Source organism: Bos taurus, chromosome 29, assembly GCF_002263795.3.
Source record: "Bos taurus isolate L1 Dominette 01449 registration number 42190680 breed Hereford chromosome 29, ARS-UCD2.0, whole genome shotgun sequence".
NCBI classification, from domain to species: Eukaryota; Metazoa; Chordata; class Mammalia; order Artiodactyla; family Bovidae; genus Bos; species Bos taurus.
Window position 1 is genome coordinate 29,935,684 of NC_037356.1, and position 17,378 is coordinate 29,953,061.

Genomic DNA, 17,378 nt, shown 5'->3' on the forward strand with positions numbered 1-17,378 from the left:
TACTGGAGTGGGGTGCCATTTCCAGGGGGTCTTCCTGACCTAAGGATCAAACCTGCATCTCTTATGCCCCAACAATTGGCAAGGGAATTCTTCACCACTGTGTCACCTGGGAAACCCCAATTTGGGTTACTTTCCCCTAATTTCTATTTGCTCTCAAAATGCTCACCTATGACTTTGCTCTGCTGTTGATTGGTGAACTTGGGGATACTTTTTGGACACTCAAAAAATGAGGCTATAATTCACCTAACGTAAAATTCAGCATTTTAAAATTGCGCAATACTGTGGCTTTTAAGTATATTTACAACATCTTGTAACCATTTTTATTAGCTAAGTTGGAACATTTTCATCACCCTAAAAATAAACCCTGTACCCATTAGCAGTCACTTCCAATCCCCAACCCATCCCGCCCAGCGACCACTAATCTGTTTTCTGTCTTTAAGAATCTGATCATTCTTGGAGAATTCCATGATGGTCTAGTGATAAGGATGCGACACTTTCACTCCTGGGGCCTGGAGATCAATCCCTGGTTGGGGAACTGAGATCCTGCAAGCCATGCCTTGAGGCCAAAAAAAGAAAAAGAATCTGACCATCCTGGATATTTCATATAAATGGAATCATATCGTATGTGGCCTTTTGTGACTGCCTTCACTTAGCATAATGGTTTCAAGGTTCATCCATGTTGCACCCTGTATCAATACTTCATTCCTCTTTGTGACTGTATAATACTCCATGCATAAATATATCATATTTTATCTATTCAGCATAAGATGGACATTTCAGTTTCTATCTTCCACCTATTTGAATAAAGCTGCATGAACATTTGTGTGTGAGCATAGGCTCTTAGTTCTACATACTTAGGAGTGGAATTGTTGGGTCATAGAGTAACCTCACATTTAATTTTTTGCAGAACTGCCAAACTACTTTCTGGGGACAGTTTTTAGTTTATTTTTCAAATGAAGGAGGTAGAGCAGTTGAATGGTTCTTGATTTTTATTTCTATTTATTTTTGATGAATAGCTTTTCTAGAAGTATATTAAAAAACATGGAATCTCTTTCTAGATAAGTGTATATGTATGAATACACATAATTTCAGGAGTTCAAGAGCCATCAGAAACTGGCTCTGGATCCCAGTGCTCTGTGATTACAGACTCATACGGGGCAGGGTTTTAAGGTTAGATTATTTTCTCAGACACAGAACTCCATCTGCGCTTCTGGCTTTTCCACATGGATACAGGGAGTGGGTAATTTGACTAATGAGTTCTGATCCAGGTTCTGATTTCCATCTGGGATATGAACATGCGGCAGCCAATCAGCTGCCTTAATTTTTTCCACCCACTCTGTAATCATCTGACTGATGTGCAATTATCCCCGTGTGCTTTGACACACGCTTTCCCCTTCTCATGTTTGCAATCCGATGCCAGACAACCTTCATTTTTCCCCATTTATTGTGTGTGTATTGGCTACTGGTTGATATAATTATTTTTGTAATCATCTTCTATTAGGTAGAAGAATATTGCAGTAGAGAAAGAAGGAAAAAAGAAAATAAATGCCTTCCTGACAAGTTCTAATATTTTTTGTTCACAAATAATCTCCCAATACCAGAGCAATAATATTATTTTCTCAATGAGCAGTTATTAAAATGTAAAGTAGCTCCCTCATATTGGGAACTAAAACCCTTGCACTACCTTGGCCAGAATATCACTTATTTATTTCAGATTACATTTCTGGAATTTTAATACTGTTTCTTTTTCGCCCTCCCTTACATAGCCTTTATCTAGCAGAGAACTGAACCTGAAGGGTTGATTTCTAAAGAGGCTTTGCTGAATGCTCAGGACCTTAATTTGGTTTTAAGAATTGCTTTTGGCTTTTGATTTACGGTGAGGTTCTTTCCTGTGTAATTCTTTTGGCTGAAAACTGAATAGAGCTCTCCCTTTGTGGATGGCATTTTGACACCACATTTTAAGACTGGAGTACAGAGGTGAGGGAGGAGTAGAAAGACTTAGAAAAGAGAGAGGGATTAACGTGGTGGGTTTAGGGCTTGGAAGAGTAAAATCCATTGTCTATTTCCCTATAGCATCTCAAGGCACACCCCTTGGTGTGTCTGAAGTCAGGATGTTAATCTCCAGGTAGTCTGGTGAAAAGATACTAGACTGGGAGGCAGAAGCCAGGGTTTCTAATGCTGCCTTCTCCTCTAACTAGCTTTGTAAACTTGAGCAGATAGATCACTTCTACTCTTTGGACAGTTTTCTCAAGTGCACAAGGAAATGGTGCGCTAGACTGGCAGGTTTTTAATCCTGGTTGTGTATTAGAATGCCCTGGGAAGCTCTGGAAATTATTCTGATGGCCAGGCCCTTAGAGCAAGTGAATAAGAATTTCTTGGAACTGTTCTGGCAGTTCAGCGGTTAAGACTGCACTTCCATTGTAGCAGGCTCAAATTCTATCCCTGCTTGGGGAACTAAGATCCCACATGCTGCATGGCACAGCCAGAACTAAAAAAAAGAATTTCTTGTAGGTGAATGGCGCTGGCCATTGGTGTCTGTATAAAACACTCCCCAGGAACTTCTATCATAAAGCCCAGGCAGATAACCCTGGTCCAGATGGTCTCAAATGTTCCTTCAGATTTTTGGTTGCCTGATGCTATAAGCCAGGCAGTGATGTCTTAGCAGTCAAAGTTGGTGAAACAGAAAAGAAGGCCACAGTCACTGGACAGTGCCTCTGAGCTGGGATTTGGCATATCTCAGCTGGGGGTCCCAAATGGAATTGAATCTCTCTTGGTATCAGGTCTGGATCGGGCAAATACATCTTCCTGTCTTTGTGGGCCCGTTGTGCTGAAAAGATGATTGAGCTGGGGCTGGTAAAATACCTTTTGCTTTTTGGAGAAAGGCATGTGGAAAGATAAGCCAGGTTTATTATTTTTAGAGGGGCACTGGGACTGTTTAACTTAGAAAAGAGGGGGGACTTGAGGGGACATGATTTGTGGTCTTCAATAGGCTGAAGGGCTGTCATGCGGAAAAAGGATTGGAGTGATTTTCAGTTGCTCCGGGGGGATGAACTTGGGCCAGTGTGTAGAGAGTCTGGGGAACCGATTTTGTTGCATTATAAGGAAGAATTATTGTAATATAGAGCTATGCTCCCATATTCCCTGTCACCTGCTTTTATGACCATCGTCTCCACCTTGAGACCATATCTTTTCACCTCTGTATTCCTAGTACTTAATCCAGTTCCTGACATGGTCTTCAACAAATGCCGATAACCATTTCTATGATGGTGAATGACTGTCATTAATGCCCACTAGGCAGAGCACTTTCCTTGCTTATTTCCTTTAACTATTCCAGTGCTCTGAGAGGTAGATCTATTTATTACCCCAGTCTACAGTTAAGGAAGGGCTTTCCCAGGTGGCTCAGTGGTAAAGAATCCGCCTGCTAATGCAGAGGCCACAGGAGAGATGCTGGTTTGATTCCTGGGAAGATCCCCCAGAGGAGGAAACGTCAACGCACTTCAGTATTCTTGCCTGAAAGATCCCATAGACAGAGAAGTCTGGCAAGCTGCAGTCCATAGGGTTGCAAAGAGTCGGACACGACTGAGTGACTGAGCACACACACATGCACAGTTAAGGAGACCAGGTGGTCAAGTAATGTGCAAAGTCATTGCTAGCATGTAGCAGAGACTGGCTGGGAACTTAAGCCTGTCTGCCTCATAATCTGTGCTTTGGGACTTCCCTGGTGGTCCAGTGATTAAGAATCTGCTCTGTAATCCAGGGGACATGGGTTTGATCCCAGCTCAGGGAACTAAGATTCCACATTCTGGGGAGTGATTGAGCCTGTGTTGCCACAACTAGAGGGTCTGTGCGCCTCAATGTGGAAGATCCCACGTGACGGAACAAAGAGCCCTCATGCAGCAACTAAGACCCGACACAAACAAATAAATAAATACTTAAAAAACAACACAACACTGTGGCAATTAAAAAAACCAAAAACCAAAACTGTGCTCCTAACTGTTGTGCTATCTGCCTGCCAGCACCCTGCGTGGGCTTTTTGGGGTTACAGAGGGCTCCCCAGCCCCAGAGGTGCTCAGATTGAAGATACACAACTATTTAGGTTAACTACGCCATGGCAGTGAATACAGATGGAGTTAGGCTGGTCCCAGATGATAACAGAGCCAGAAGCAGGGCGGATTTTTTAAGTCCTGGGTCACCTGGTTACTGCTCCCATCAGCCTCCTACCCCGGCTCCACTAGCAAGCAAGGTGTGGGTCTGGTCCACAGAGGGAGCCTCACCACCTCTGCCGCACAGGCTCCAGGATGGAAAGCTCTCCCGGCAGCAGTGGTCGTCTCCAAGTAATGGGTGTCGTGACCTCCTCTGCCACCCGCCTGCTTTTCTCATTAAAGTCCATGGTGACATGTCTAGGGAGCAGACTCCTGTGTATGCCCCTGGCGACAGGGCAGAATGGAGAGAGGAGTCCTGGGTCTTGGGAGGGAGATGCAAGACTGCTTTGGCCATGAAACAACGTGTTACTTCTCTGTTCATGTCACACAGACACAGTGATTGCATTACCGCGTGGCTCAGGGAATAAGGCGGAGGGGTGGAAGCAGCTGATGAAGGAAAGAGTGCTCCCAGGAAGTCTTCCATCAAAGTGATGACATAGCCAAAGGCACAGAAATAATATTCCTGAGATGGCGCTGCCAATTAGCAGAAGGCTCCAAGGAGCACTGGGAAATGGAGGCTTGGGAGACTGGATGGGAGAGGGGCCAGCACAGGGCAAGGAGAGGCAGGCAAAGGGAAGAGGGGAGGATAAGTCGGTGGGATGGGCGATTCCTTTAACACAGGGTGCATTGTTCTAAAGGTCGTGGCATTTATCATAAACACGGTCAAAGTCAAACTTCACGTGGAAGCAGGGGGGAATTTAGTTGGCTGCAGTGACCACTCTCCTGTTAGATTTCTTAGGCATAGAGGTGTCCCCTCTTTCTCTGGAGGGGTTGGGGGTGGCAGTGACTAGATGGTAAGCATAAGGATGGGAGCAAGTACTGGAGAATTGGGCACTGAAAATCCACCTTCCCATATGTTGCTGATTCCCTTTTACAGATGGGAAAACTGAGACTCAAAGGTGTTTGAAGATTAAATTAGAAACTAGAGTGAGTCTTCGGAGAAGGCAATGGCACCCCACTCCAGTATTCTTACCTGGAAAATCCCATGGGCGGAGGAGCCTGGTAGGCTGCAGTCCATGGGGTTGCTAGAGTTGGACACGACTGAGCGACTTCACTTTCACTTTTCACTTTCATGCTTTGGAGAAGGAAATGGCAACCCACTCCAGTGTTCTTGCCTGGAGAACCCCAGGGATGGGGGAGCTTGGTGGGCTGCTGTCTATGGGGTCTCACAGAGTTGGACACGAATGAAGTGACTTAGCAGCAGCAGCAGCAGCAGAGTGAGTCTTATCTAAACACGACTTAACCCTCTGTTTTTCATTATGTTACATTCTCTTGCAGATGCCATACCTTAGGGCAGTCTGAACTAAAGTTGGGGACTTAGGAGGATATCCTCTGAGGGGGTTTTCCTGGGCAAATAACCCCGATTTACCAAGTGATTGTTGGGAGGGGGTTCTCCTGGCCAGACCAGGTTGAGGCCACAGTCTCAGCCCATGGGAGGGGTGAATCTGGGTTCCCTTGTGGGTTGGAAGGATGCTCTCATCATCAGACAGATGTGGATTTGGTCAGTGAGCGGTTAGGTGGCATTCAGGGAGAAACCCAGCTCTGTCTGCCATTTAAACCTGAGGGAAGGAGTGAAAAAAAGAGGGGAACCTCCAGATCCACCGCAGAGAAATTCAGAACTACATCGATGGCAGGGATAAACTGTGATTTGGGTCAGAAATGAAAGGCCAGACATTCCTTTTGATGTCTGTCCTCCAGAATTTATACTTATTTACTTTCAAAAAGAATTTGAAGAGGCATGTTGTTTTCTCAGGAAACGAAGATGCCCTCCAAAACTTCCAGCTTGAATATTGCCAACAAGTCAGCCTTCTTGTCAAATGTTGGTGGGCCGTAGAGCAAGTTCTGATGCATGAATAGAGACGCCATTGTAGCACCCTTACAAGGCATTGTGTTCGGTGCATCATACTTGTTATCTTCTTAAATCCTCCCCACAACCCAGCAAGATATGTAGTTTTATTCCCATTTTTCATATAAGGAGTACGCTGAAGTCCAGGGAGGTTAACTGACTTGCCCAGAGTGCCCCATGTTTAACTAGCAAAACTATTGATAAGATTTAAGCCCAGGCCCGTCTGATTTAAAAGTGCATGCTCTTTTCCCTCTGTGACATCAGGCTATGAAATGTGCAAATCTCAGAACTGAAAATTAGAGTTGAATTCATTTACCTATTCAACGCTAGGAGCATCCTTGATAAGGGCTGTGACTTGATTCACCCACCTCTGTGGAAAGAAAACCCATGAATGACTTCGTGAGGAAGTTCTGTCTGATTCCTGCCCACCCAAGGTATAAATGCCTACTTTGTTTCAGACACTTTCAGAAGCGGTGTGCCAGACAAGGCCCTGGTTCTCATGGGTCTTGCGTTCTAGTGGGGAAACAAGTATTAGCAAAGAAAAAGTAAATGAAAGAGTTTCTGGTGGTGATAAGTGCATTGGAGACCATGAAACAGTGGCAGAGGGTGCGTGGGTGTGGGGACCATTTGAGATTGAACATTTAGGGAAGAGCTTGCTCAAGACGTGACAACTGAACTGAGACATACCATCTCCCCAAGATCCAGGGAAGAGCATCTGAAGCAGAGGAAACCAGACATAGCAAGTCTTTGAGGTGAGACTGAGTTTATCGCTTGAAACAAGGCCAACAGCCTGGAGAAGAATCAAGTTGGAGGAGGATGGGGAGGAGACGAGCCCAGAGAGGAAGGTGGGAGCCAGACTGTGTAGGACCCACCTGCCATAGTGGGGACTCTGCATTTTATTCCAAGGGTGGTGGGAAGCCATCAGATGGGCCTGAATGGGAAAGTGATGTAATCTGATTCATATTTTGAAAAGATGCTATGTGGAGACTAGATTGCAAGGAGGAGCTTCTAATTGTCGGGAAGATTATTATCTTTCCTACTGATCAAACTTGGTTCTTCTAGTAAAATGATTTCTGCACCAAAAACCAACAGAAAACACTGAACAAGGCTGCTTTCTTTTTTGAATTTTTCTCACTAGCCATCGTATTTCCCCGTAGTTCTTTCTAAACTTCCCCTAATATTTCAGTCCATACTTGGAGTCTAGATTCCTCACCATCTTGATCATTCTCCACTGACTGATCTCTTGTTTATCCATGACCTTATTAAAATGTGGTATCTTGTAACAAGCATACTTTTCAAAAAATATTTATTTATTTTATTTGCTTGGCTGTGCCAGGTTTTAGTTGTGGCACACAGGATCTTTGATCTTTAGTTGTGGCATACAAACTCTTAGTTGCAGTATGTGGGACCTATTTCCCTGACCAGGGATTGAACCCAGGCCCTCTGCATTGGGAGCACAGAGTCTTAGCCACTGGACTAGCAGGGAAGTTTCACAAACTTACTTTTGAAGAATAAGATAGTTTAAAGAAAAACTTTGTCAGTAATAGTACAGCTATGGTACTACGGCATGGACATGGTAAATGGATATGACAGACGGGATGCAGAAAACTAAAGTTTGCAAAATACTGCTCATAAATAAATGGGAAATTTGATCAGATCTAAAAAAAAAAAAACAAAACCCCAAAACCCCTACTTTCGACAAGCCCAGGATTTAAGGCACTCTTAATTGCATGGATATTCACTAAGTAAGGGTATCAGACTAAGTCTCTATGGTCAGCAGTTCTTAATATGGGATTTCCAGGCCTGCAGCTGGGTCCACACATCCCATACACAATGGTGTCTTTATAGGTGTGCAGAGGTGTGTTATGTGTGCATTTCTGGGAAGAGATTTCAGAGCTTTACTCAGATCTCAAATTTTCATCGTCCTCAAAAAATAGAGAACCACTGCCCTAGGAAGTTAAATCAAAGGATTTTTACACAAAGAAGGAGCAATAAAGCCTTGAAAATCCAAGAAAACAACGTCCCTTCTCTGGTCCCACCTTCATTTTCTTTCTTCTTGCTCCAAATGCCTTTACAGGTCTCTCGATCTCTTCTTCCTGCCTCACACCCCATTTTAAATTCCTTCTCTAACTTCTTATAAATCATCCAAACTTAGAGAAGACAACCTCTGCTTTTTTCATTAGAAGAGTGCGTCCAGCTAACACGAATGAGAACATATGCAGACACGGGCATAGGACTAAGGCTTTTTTCTTTTTTGCCCTGGACTCATAGATCTTTGGAACTGACCTGTGTGCCTGATTTGCAGATTTCCTAAGAGCAGAGTGCGGAGTTTGGAAAAGGGCTCACATGTAAGCTAATGCAAAGGGCAAAGTCATCTTAAAGGAATTATTATTCATTTCCCATTGCAGTTAATTTTGGCACCTTCATCAGGGTTTAAATTCTAGTACCACATCATATCAAAGGGGGAAAAAGAGTATTTGATATACATGTTAATTACTGCTAAGATGTAGCTACTTAAATCAAGAGTTTAATCTTCATTTGACTATTCAGAACAGCTCTGAGTGGGGGATGGGGAGAGCCCCTTTTGATTTGGGTTATTTGAATAGGAGATGAGAACTTCAAGTCAGACGGCTTCCAATTTTCTAAACCAACGTCTGGAATTACTATCCAGATAAATGGAAAGCAGTTCGGAAAACCAAGTTCCTTGTAGGAATTCCCAAGTGTGCATGTTCTATGAAGTAGGAGAAAGGGCATGGGTAATATAATTTCATGTGTTCAAAGACCTGAGAATCTTCAGCGTGATCACCTAACGGCAAGTGAAATCTTAAAAGCATGTGAGAGGCTTAAAAAAGTAGATCTACGAAGAAAATAATATACTATTATTTAAAAGCATAAATTGCCAAAATGATGCTACTCTGAGATATACTCTTTAGAAGAGTTATCTTGGAGAATCCCTAATGTGCATTTTTAATACCATGAAACAATAAAACCCATAGAAATACTGGCTTATTTACCAAGTGATTAAATCATAGTCATTTATCGTAGGTTTACTGGGAACATTGTTTTCTTGGATTTCCAAGCCTTTATTGCCTCTGATATAACACTCCGTTCCTAATAATCCCTATTGATTTTACTATAGTACCATATATTTTTAGATTTGCTTTACTGTCTTGCACAAATTCTAACCTTAATGTACTAAATAAAATGAGATCTATCACCATGTTTCTCAAACTGTATGAAGGTAATTATCTTGTCCAACTTGGGTGGAAAATGCTCAGTTTTGACTGCTGAGTTGGAGGTCTGGGGGAGCAGTCCCTGGGGCTCGTGTGTGTGTGCTAAGTTGCTTCAATCGTGTCCGACTCTTTGGGACCCTGTGGACCATAGCCCACCAGGCTCCTCTGTCCATGGGATTCTCCAGGTGAGAACACTGGAGTGGGTTGCCATGCCCTTCTCCAGGGGATCTTCCCGACCCAGGGATTCAGCCGGCGTCTCTTAACGTCTGCTGTGTCGGCAGGCGGGCTCTTCATCACTAGTGCCACCAGAGAACCCCTGGGGCTCTCAGTTGAGTTTTTTCTGGAGTGGAGAGCTCTGAGTCACTGTCCACGTGCTGGCCAGGAGCTGGGCTGGCAGGAATCCGAGCCTCAGCACCCGTTACAGCTGTATCTGGGACTGCATTTGTGTCATTATTTTGCTGCAGTCCCTAATCTCTCTTGGGATTTGTGGCTCATCCTGCATCTTTAAGTTACTTTGTATACAATAATTTTCATGTGCTAAACCAGCCAGCAGAGAACTCTGTGTTCTTAGAGAAAAAGTTATCACACCTCTGGGTGCTGTTTTAATTACTCTTCTTAGAGGCGCCTTCTAAATGTTGTTAAAAATGGTGACATATTTTATTCCACGTTGAACCTTGAGTTTCTGTTCTCGGATGAGGGTCTTGGTGAAAGTGGAAGGAGAGTAGCGGGGGTGTGGTTCTGAGTGATGATGCTCTTGGTCCCTCTGGAGGAAGGGCCATACAGATAACCCCTCTGTAGGACAGCAATTGGTGGCCCGTGTGACCACGGCAAGATCTCAGACACCCTTATCAGTTCTCAGTGCAATTAACTTGGCACCTTTATTATCCTTTAGGGGAGACTAGATCTTGAATCCCAGGAGCTCAAATTCTAAAACAGGAAAAGAGTAAGTATTCTAACTTTAGAATCCTAAGTACATTCCAGACACTGTTTTCAGTGCTCTATCTATATTCATGCTTTTAATTCTTAAACTAGATCTCATAAAGCAGATACTATTTGAATCCCACTTCACAATGAGGAGACTGGGGCACTGAGAATTCAAGAGTTTTGCACAAGGTCCACACGACTAAGGAGCGGTGCGTGCAGAATTTGAACCAGGGCAATCTGACTCTCAGAGCCCATTTGTATCACATTTATAATTTATAATGTCTCACCCACTAATTATCTCATGTGATTTTCCCCACAACCTTTGCTCCATTTTAAAGATAAGAAAATAGAACTAGGTAGTCATTTGTCTACGGTGACAAAGCTGGCGGGGCAGCCTGCTTCTTTTTTCCTTGTTTTAAAACACAGCTCCAGGGTAGACACGAAGGAGATCAAACCAGTCAATCCTAAAGGAAATTAACCATAAATATTCACTGGAAGGACCAATGCTGAAGCTGAAACTCCAGTACTTTGGCCACTTGATGTGAAAAGCCAATGCACTGGAAAAGACCTTGATGCTGATAAAGATTGAGGGCAGGAGGAGAAGGGGGGTTGACAGAGGATGAGATGGTTGGATGGCATCATAAAGTCAATGGACATGAGGTTGAGTAAATGCCAGGAGATAGTGAAGGACAGGGAAGCCTGGTGTGCTGCAGTCCATGGGGTTGCAAAGAGTCGGACACAACTGAATAACAACCAGGGTAGAAGACGGAATCACCTGGAAGTGAAGGGAAGCAGAGGCTCTTTGCACGTGAACAGTCTGACTCGCCAGGAAACTCTCCCCTTCCTCAGTGCCTTGAGCCAAGCCCCACAGTGGGGGAGGGGCAGCGTCCCTTAAGAGACTCAGCCTGGATTCTGTGCAGATGGATGAAGCGGGGTCTCCTCATTCTCCATGGACACTTCATCCCACGTGTTCCTCTCAGTCTGTTGCCCCTTCACTATAATTTCAAGGTCTTTGAAGGAAGGGACTGGGTTGGTATTGTGTGAAGTCGACCACTTGATGTTTGATGAGATTCTGCAGCCCCTGGAATGTGCCTGTGGTCAGGGCTAGGCTGTGTGCAGGGTGTCCCTATTGCTTTCTTAAAATCAAAGAGTGGAGAAGCCAAAGGAAGCAGGGAGAAGAACCTCACTGACTAAATATCAAGCTAGCAGACAAAGATACAGGGTGAAATTCCAGGCCCTCAAGAAAGTGAACCGACCAATCAACCAGAAATGTCCTTGTCAATGAAGTGGGGCCTGTGATGAGCCCAGCAAGTAAGTTATGCCCCACCTTCCCCTCAGTTCAGGAGGGGCTGGTGGGTAGATATTTCAGCCTGTTGAGAAAATAATAGTGAGCAGTCCTCTGAATTCAGTAAATAATGCTTGATCTGGTCGGAAGGGAAGAGGCAGAAACTGAGATGAGGAGGACTGGACCCCTTCTCTTCCCCGGCAATGGCTGTGGTCCGGGAAGCACCGTCCACACTGGTGATGGACGGTGATGTAGTGCTTTGAGGTCCCTGGAGGACAGGCCAGGCTACTAACAAGGAAAATGGCGCTGTGGGTCGAATCAGGAGGAATGAAGGGGCTTCTCTGGGGGTACAGTGGTTAAGGATCTGCCTGCCAGTGCAGGGGACACGGGTTTGATATCTGGTCCAGGAGGATCCCACATGTTGCAAGTAAGCCTGAGTGCCACAGCTACTGAAGCCTGAGTGCCCTAGAGCCTGCGCTCCACAAGAGAAGCCGCCGCAACGGGAAGCCCAGGCACCATAACAGAGAGTAGCCCCCTCTTTGCGAAACGAGAGAAAGCCTGCAGCCAGCCACGAAGACCCAGTGCAGCCAAAAATAAAATAAATAAATAAATAAACAAAAATAAACCATAATTTAAAAAATGTATATTAAGAAAATCGGAATGAAGGACATAGAGATAGGGGGATAAAGCCAGAATATTTGATTGCGGTGTGGGGAGTGGGGAGGTAAATGGGGAAACATTTGTGCAGCTCGGTCATCTGTTATTTTCTCTAAACAGATGACTCTTTTCTTCTCCTCCAAAACCCACGTGTTTTTCTTATACGATGAAGCATGATTCATATGCCAGAAAGAAAAGAAAACACCATCAGGTGCTTTAAAAAAAAACACAACTATAATTGGAAAGATCAAGAATTTGTGGTTCACTTCCAGCCAACAGGTAAACAAAGGCTTGTTTATGCTAGGTCTCCCCTTCTTAGTCTGGGTGCTGTCACCCTGGGCTTGGAACACTGTCCTGTGTTATTCACCTGACAGATTAGGCTCCACGGAGGCAGGCTGCCTGGGTATGTCCTGTAATTCAGCATTAAGTATCCTATTGATTCACTGAAGTGCTGCCACGGATGTTAATGGAGACAAATATTGCGGCTGTGGGTTTTCAAAGGGCTGAGTAATTCCCAAGCATCAATAACATCTGTCATGATGTAATGTGGGGCGACCTCAGGATGCTTGACTTGAGGCCAGCCATGAGCGCGGGGCTGCTGGAAGGGGCCCTTGGATACTGACCCAGAGCTTGGGGAGGTAGGCCTACCACAGGAAGGATGGCGGGAACCGGGGTGAGGTTGGGTGGTGGCAGTGAGGCAGGGGTGACTGCTGACAGCGTTTCCTAGTGACTCCTCATGAAGGTCACTGAGTATTAGAAAGCACAGGGCTCTTACACGCATATCTCAAAAGCCTGTTGGGTCCTGGGAAATCAGACTCTACCCTGTTGCAGAGAATAGGGTATGCTTTCCCACTCATCACCCAGAAGCATTGCATGCCCCTGATAATATTGAAGCAGAATGCCTCTAGTCCTGCAGTAGCCAGCCCTGAGTAACAGCTCCTATCCTGTGCCCCATGATCTGAGCATGGGACTATGCTAGTGCATGACTTTAGTGACTGCTTTCAGAGAGGTTAAGCTACTTATTCAAGGTCACACAGCGAGGCAGTTCTGGCCTGGACTAGAATTCAGATCTTAGAATTTCTTATCCAAGTCTATCCCCAGTCACCTTTAGGTAGGATTGCTGGAAACTATTTGAATATATGACCTGAAACAAGTGATATTTCCTTCTAAAAGGCTCTGTAAAAAACCTCAGGGTTAGTAATTGTAAGAAATCAATTACTCGTAAACAAATCCCATTTCAGTCAAATTTTACAGGCCGCCCAATCTTTCTACATTCCAATTCAGTCTCTGTATTGCTACTCACATTATCTTGCTACAAGATGAATCTGATCTTGTCAGTTCCCGGCATACAGACCTCCATCAGCCCCTCTCTGTGGACAGGATAAACTCCTTGGCATGATCACATTCTCATCCTGCCCACCCCGCCCCATCTTCCCTTTGATGTCTGGCCCCTCCTGTTCCCAGCCACTGTGGACATCGCTGACCCTTCTGTGTCCTTTTATTTTTTTTAAATAAAAATTTTTTTTTCTTGATGTGGACCCATTTGAAAGTCTGTATTGAATTTGTTACAATATTCCTTCTGTTGCATTCTTTGCTTTTTGGCCATGAGCTTTTTAGAAGGAAATATCCCCAACCAGGGATCGAACCTGCACTCCCTGCATTGGCAGGCAGAGTCCTAACCACTGGACCACCAGGGAAGTCCCATTCTGTGTCCTCTTATCCTCTGTATCTTTTGTACACTGGCTGCCCGGGAAACTCTTAGCCATCCTTAAAGACAGCCGGCTCTTCTCTCCTGCCTGAGAACCATCTCTGCCTCTCTGTGTGCAATTAGTAGCGGTTCCTCCTCTGAGGCTCCACAGGACACCGTTCAGCCTTTATTTTATCTCTATTATCTCAGCCTTCCTGGTGCACTGTGCTTGTTTTCTTGTCTAAACCCAGTGCAATGTGAACTTGTGTGTTGAGGCGCTGCGCCTCTTCCATTTCTGCATTCCACTTCCAGGCACACAGTAGGTGTCCCCGCATGCTTCTTCAGTGAATGGGGGACTGTGTTCTGGAACAGAAAGAAAGCTGTGGGGTGGGAGCCATCGGTCGGGTTTAGGGCACATGCGCTGGCCCTGGCCAGCATATATTTCTACAGTCTTGGGCCTAGAATCCTCATGGAATTGAAACCAAAGGAGAGAAAAAGCAGAGCTTCAACTCAGAAGCAGGCTGGGGATCTTGGGTGTGTGTGTGCCCTTTTACCATTAAGTTCTTTGCAAACAGTGGTCCCGGGCATATGTGCAGCCATGGACCCCCGGGGGAAGAGAGACTGACATTCTAATGGGGGAAAGAGAATACCCTGCTTTGAGGCACAGCAGACCGGTGAGCAGGGTGGATATTCAGATGTTCAATAATTGGCAAGGTGAGTGCACTGACCAATCAGAATGGTCAGGCCATAGGGCCACAGGGCTAAAGCAGGGCCCTTCATGCCAAGCATGAATCCTTTAGGTGCTGGGCAGTAGGGGGTATCATGAGAGAGGGTTTGGGAATAGTAGAAGCAGCTTGGACGAGGAGGCTTGGACCCCTTATCTGTCAGCATGAAAATATTTCCAAATTTTAACAACTGGCCCTGATACAGCTGTAGTGGTACATACCAGCCTGTTAATAAGTCTCATTCAAGAATAACAGAAATTCAAAACTTTTGGGATAAAGAAGAAAGTGGAGAGTGAAAAAGTTGGCTTAAAGCTCAACATTCAGAAAACGAAGATCATGGCATCCGGTCCCACCACTTCATGGGAAATAGATGGGGAAACAGTGGAAACAGTGTCAGACTTTATTTTTCTGGGCTCCAGAATCACTACAGATGGTGACTGCAGCCATGAAATTAAAAGACGCTTACTCCTTGGAAGGAAAGTTATGACCAACCTAGATAGCATATCCAAAAGCAGGGACATTACTTTGCCAACAAAGGTCCGTCTAGTCAAGGCTATGGTTTTTCCTGTGGTCATGTATGGATGTGAGAGTTGGACTGTGAAGAAGGCTGAGTGTCGAAGAATTGATGCTTTTGAACTGTGGTGTTGGAGAAGACTCTTGAGAGTCCCTTGGACTGCAAGGAGATCTGAAGGAGATCAGCCCTGGGATTTCTTCGGAAGGAATGATGCTAAAGCTGAAACTCCAGTACTTTGGCCACCTCATGCGAAGAGCTGACTCATTGGAAAAGACTCTGATGCTGGGAGGGATTGGGGGCAGGAGGAGAAGGGGACGACAGAGGATGAGATGGCTGGATGGCATCATTGATTTGATGGACGTGACTCTGAGTGAACTCCAGGAGTTGGTGATGGACAGGGAGGCCTGGCCTGCTGCGATTCATGGGGTCGCAAAGAGTCGGACATGACTGAGCGACTGATCTGATCTGATCTGATCTATATCTATATAATATATATATATAATGGAATACTACTCAGCCATAAAAAGAACAAATTAGTGCCATTTGTAGCAACATGGATGGACCTAGAGATGATCATATTCATACTAAGAAAGTCAGATAGCGGAAGACAAATATATGATATGTGGAGCCTAAAAATGATACAAATGAACTTATTTACAAAACAGAAATAGACTCAGAGATAGGGAACAAACTTCTGGTTACCAATTGGAAAGGTGGGCAGGGGAGGGGGACAAATAAAAATGTGGGAGTAACATGTACACACTGCTGTATATAAAATAGATAAACAACAGACCTACTGTTTAGCACAGGGAACTCTACTCAGTATTTTGTAATAACCTATATGGGAAAAGAATCTGAAAAAGAATATGTGTGTGTGTGTGTGTGTGTGTGCGTGCGTGCATATATGCACACTTTGCTATATACCTGAAACTAACACAAGATTGTAAATCAATTGTACTTGAATAACAAATTTAAAAAAGAAAAACAAAAGTTTTGAACCGCGTTTAAAGGAAGGGTGTGTGTGTGTGTGTGTGTGTGTGTGCTTGCCTGTGAAGGAACGAGGCCAAGCTTTACAAGAAGGCAGCATCTGAGCTGCACCTGTAAGCTTTCGTTGTGTTTCCGTATAAGGAGAAAGCAGTGGGGATCGGGCGACTTCTGGCGTGTAGACCTGCATGAGTCCATAGATGTGTGAATGGGCCTGCTTGGGAAGGTGACTGCGCAGTGTTTGGAATCGCTGGGGGCACAGGAGCAGTAGGTTTGCAGCCAGACTGTGAAGGGCCCTGGAAGCCTTGTGGACGCATTGTCGTCTCGTCCACGTTCCCACAGGTGGGCTCTAACCAAACCTCACTCGTTGGGCTGGCTCCAGGTGCCCCTTGCTGGGACACCCAGTGGTGAGTCTTCACCAAGTCTGGGGCTGTCACCTGGTGAGGGGACAAGCTTTGCCTTAATGAGGGATGTCAAGGCAGCCTCCTCAGCTCCATGGTGACTGACGCTGCCCGTCCAGCTGCCACGAGGCCGATGTGTCCTACCACACAGCATCATCTCCTAATTAACACGTCTTGTCAGGTCCAGCGGTTGGCTTCGGTAAACACGCTCCTAGCAGCTGTCACTGGGACCCCACGTGGGGCCTGCTGCCTCATTAGCTCGAGAGAAGGGAGATGGCATTGGTGGCGGGCTGAGGGGGAGGGGTGCGCTTTGTGGGTGTTGGCAGGCTTAGAGAGATGTCGGATGCTCAGAGAGCACTTGGGGGGCCCAGCGGAGGGCTCCTCTCTTCTCCTGGGGTAGTGACGGCATGGGGTGGTGGCTGTGTGGTCAGGAATTGGGAGGCCTGAATCCTCCTGCTCTCTCTCCCACCATCTAGCTGGGCTAGGCGTCCTCCTCCCCCAAATGCATTAATATATGCTGAAGCTCTGATCCTCATTGCGACGGTGTTACGAGGCAGAGTTCAGGGAGGTTTAGAGGAGGTCATGAAGTGGAGCCCCCACGTTGGGATTAAAGCCCTTTTAAAAAGAGGACGAGGGACTTCCCTGGTGGTTCAGTGGTTACGAATCCGCCTGCCAATGCAGGGGACACAGGTTTGATCCCTGGTCTGGGAAGATCCCACATGCCAACTAAGCCTGGGAGCCACAACTGCTGAAGCCTGTCTGCCCTAGAGCCCACACTCTGCAACAAGAGAAGCCACCGCAATGACAAGCCCGAGCACTGCAACTACAGAGAAAGTCGTGCACAGCAATTAAGATCCAGCACATCTAAAGATAAATAAAATAAAAAAAAAAAGAAAGAGGATGAGACAAGTTTCTCTGCA

The 17,378-nt window shown here is 45.4% G+C and overlaps 1 protein-coding gene across 3 annotated transcripts in view; it reads right to left on the reverse strand.

Annotated features, from left to right (window-relative positions):
• Window positions 1–17,378, reverse strand: part of KIRREL3 (kirre like nephrin family adhesion molecule 3) — a 604,306-nt gene that overhangs the window by 187,578 nt on the left and 399,350 nt on the right.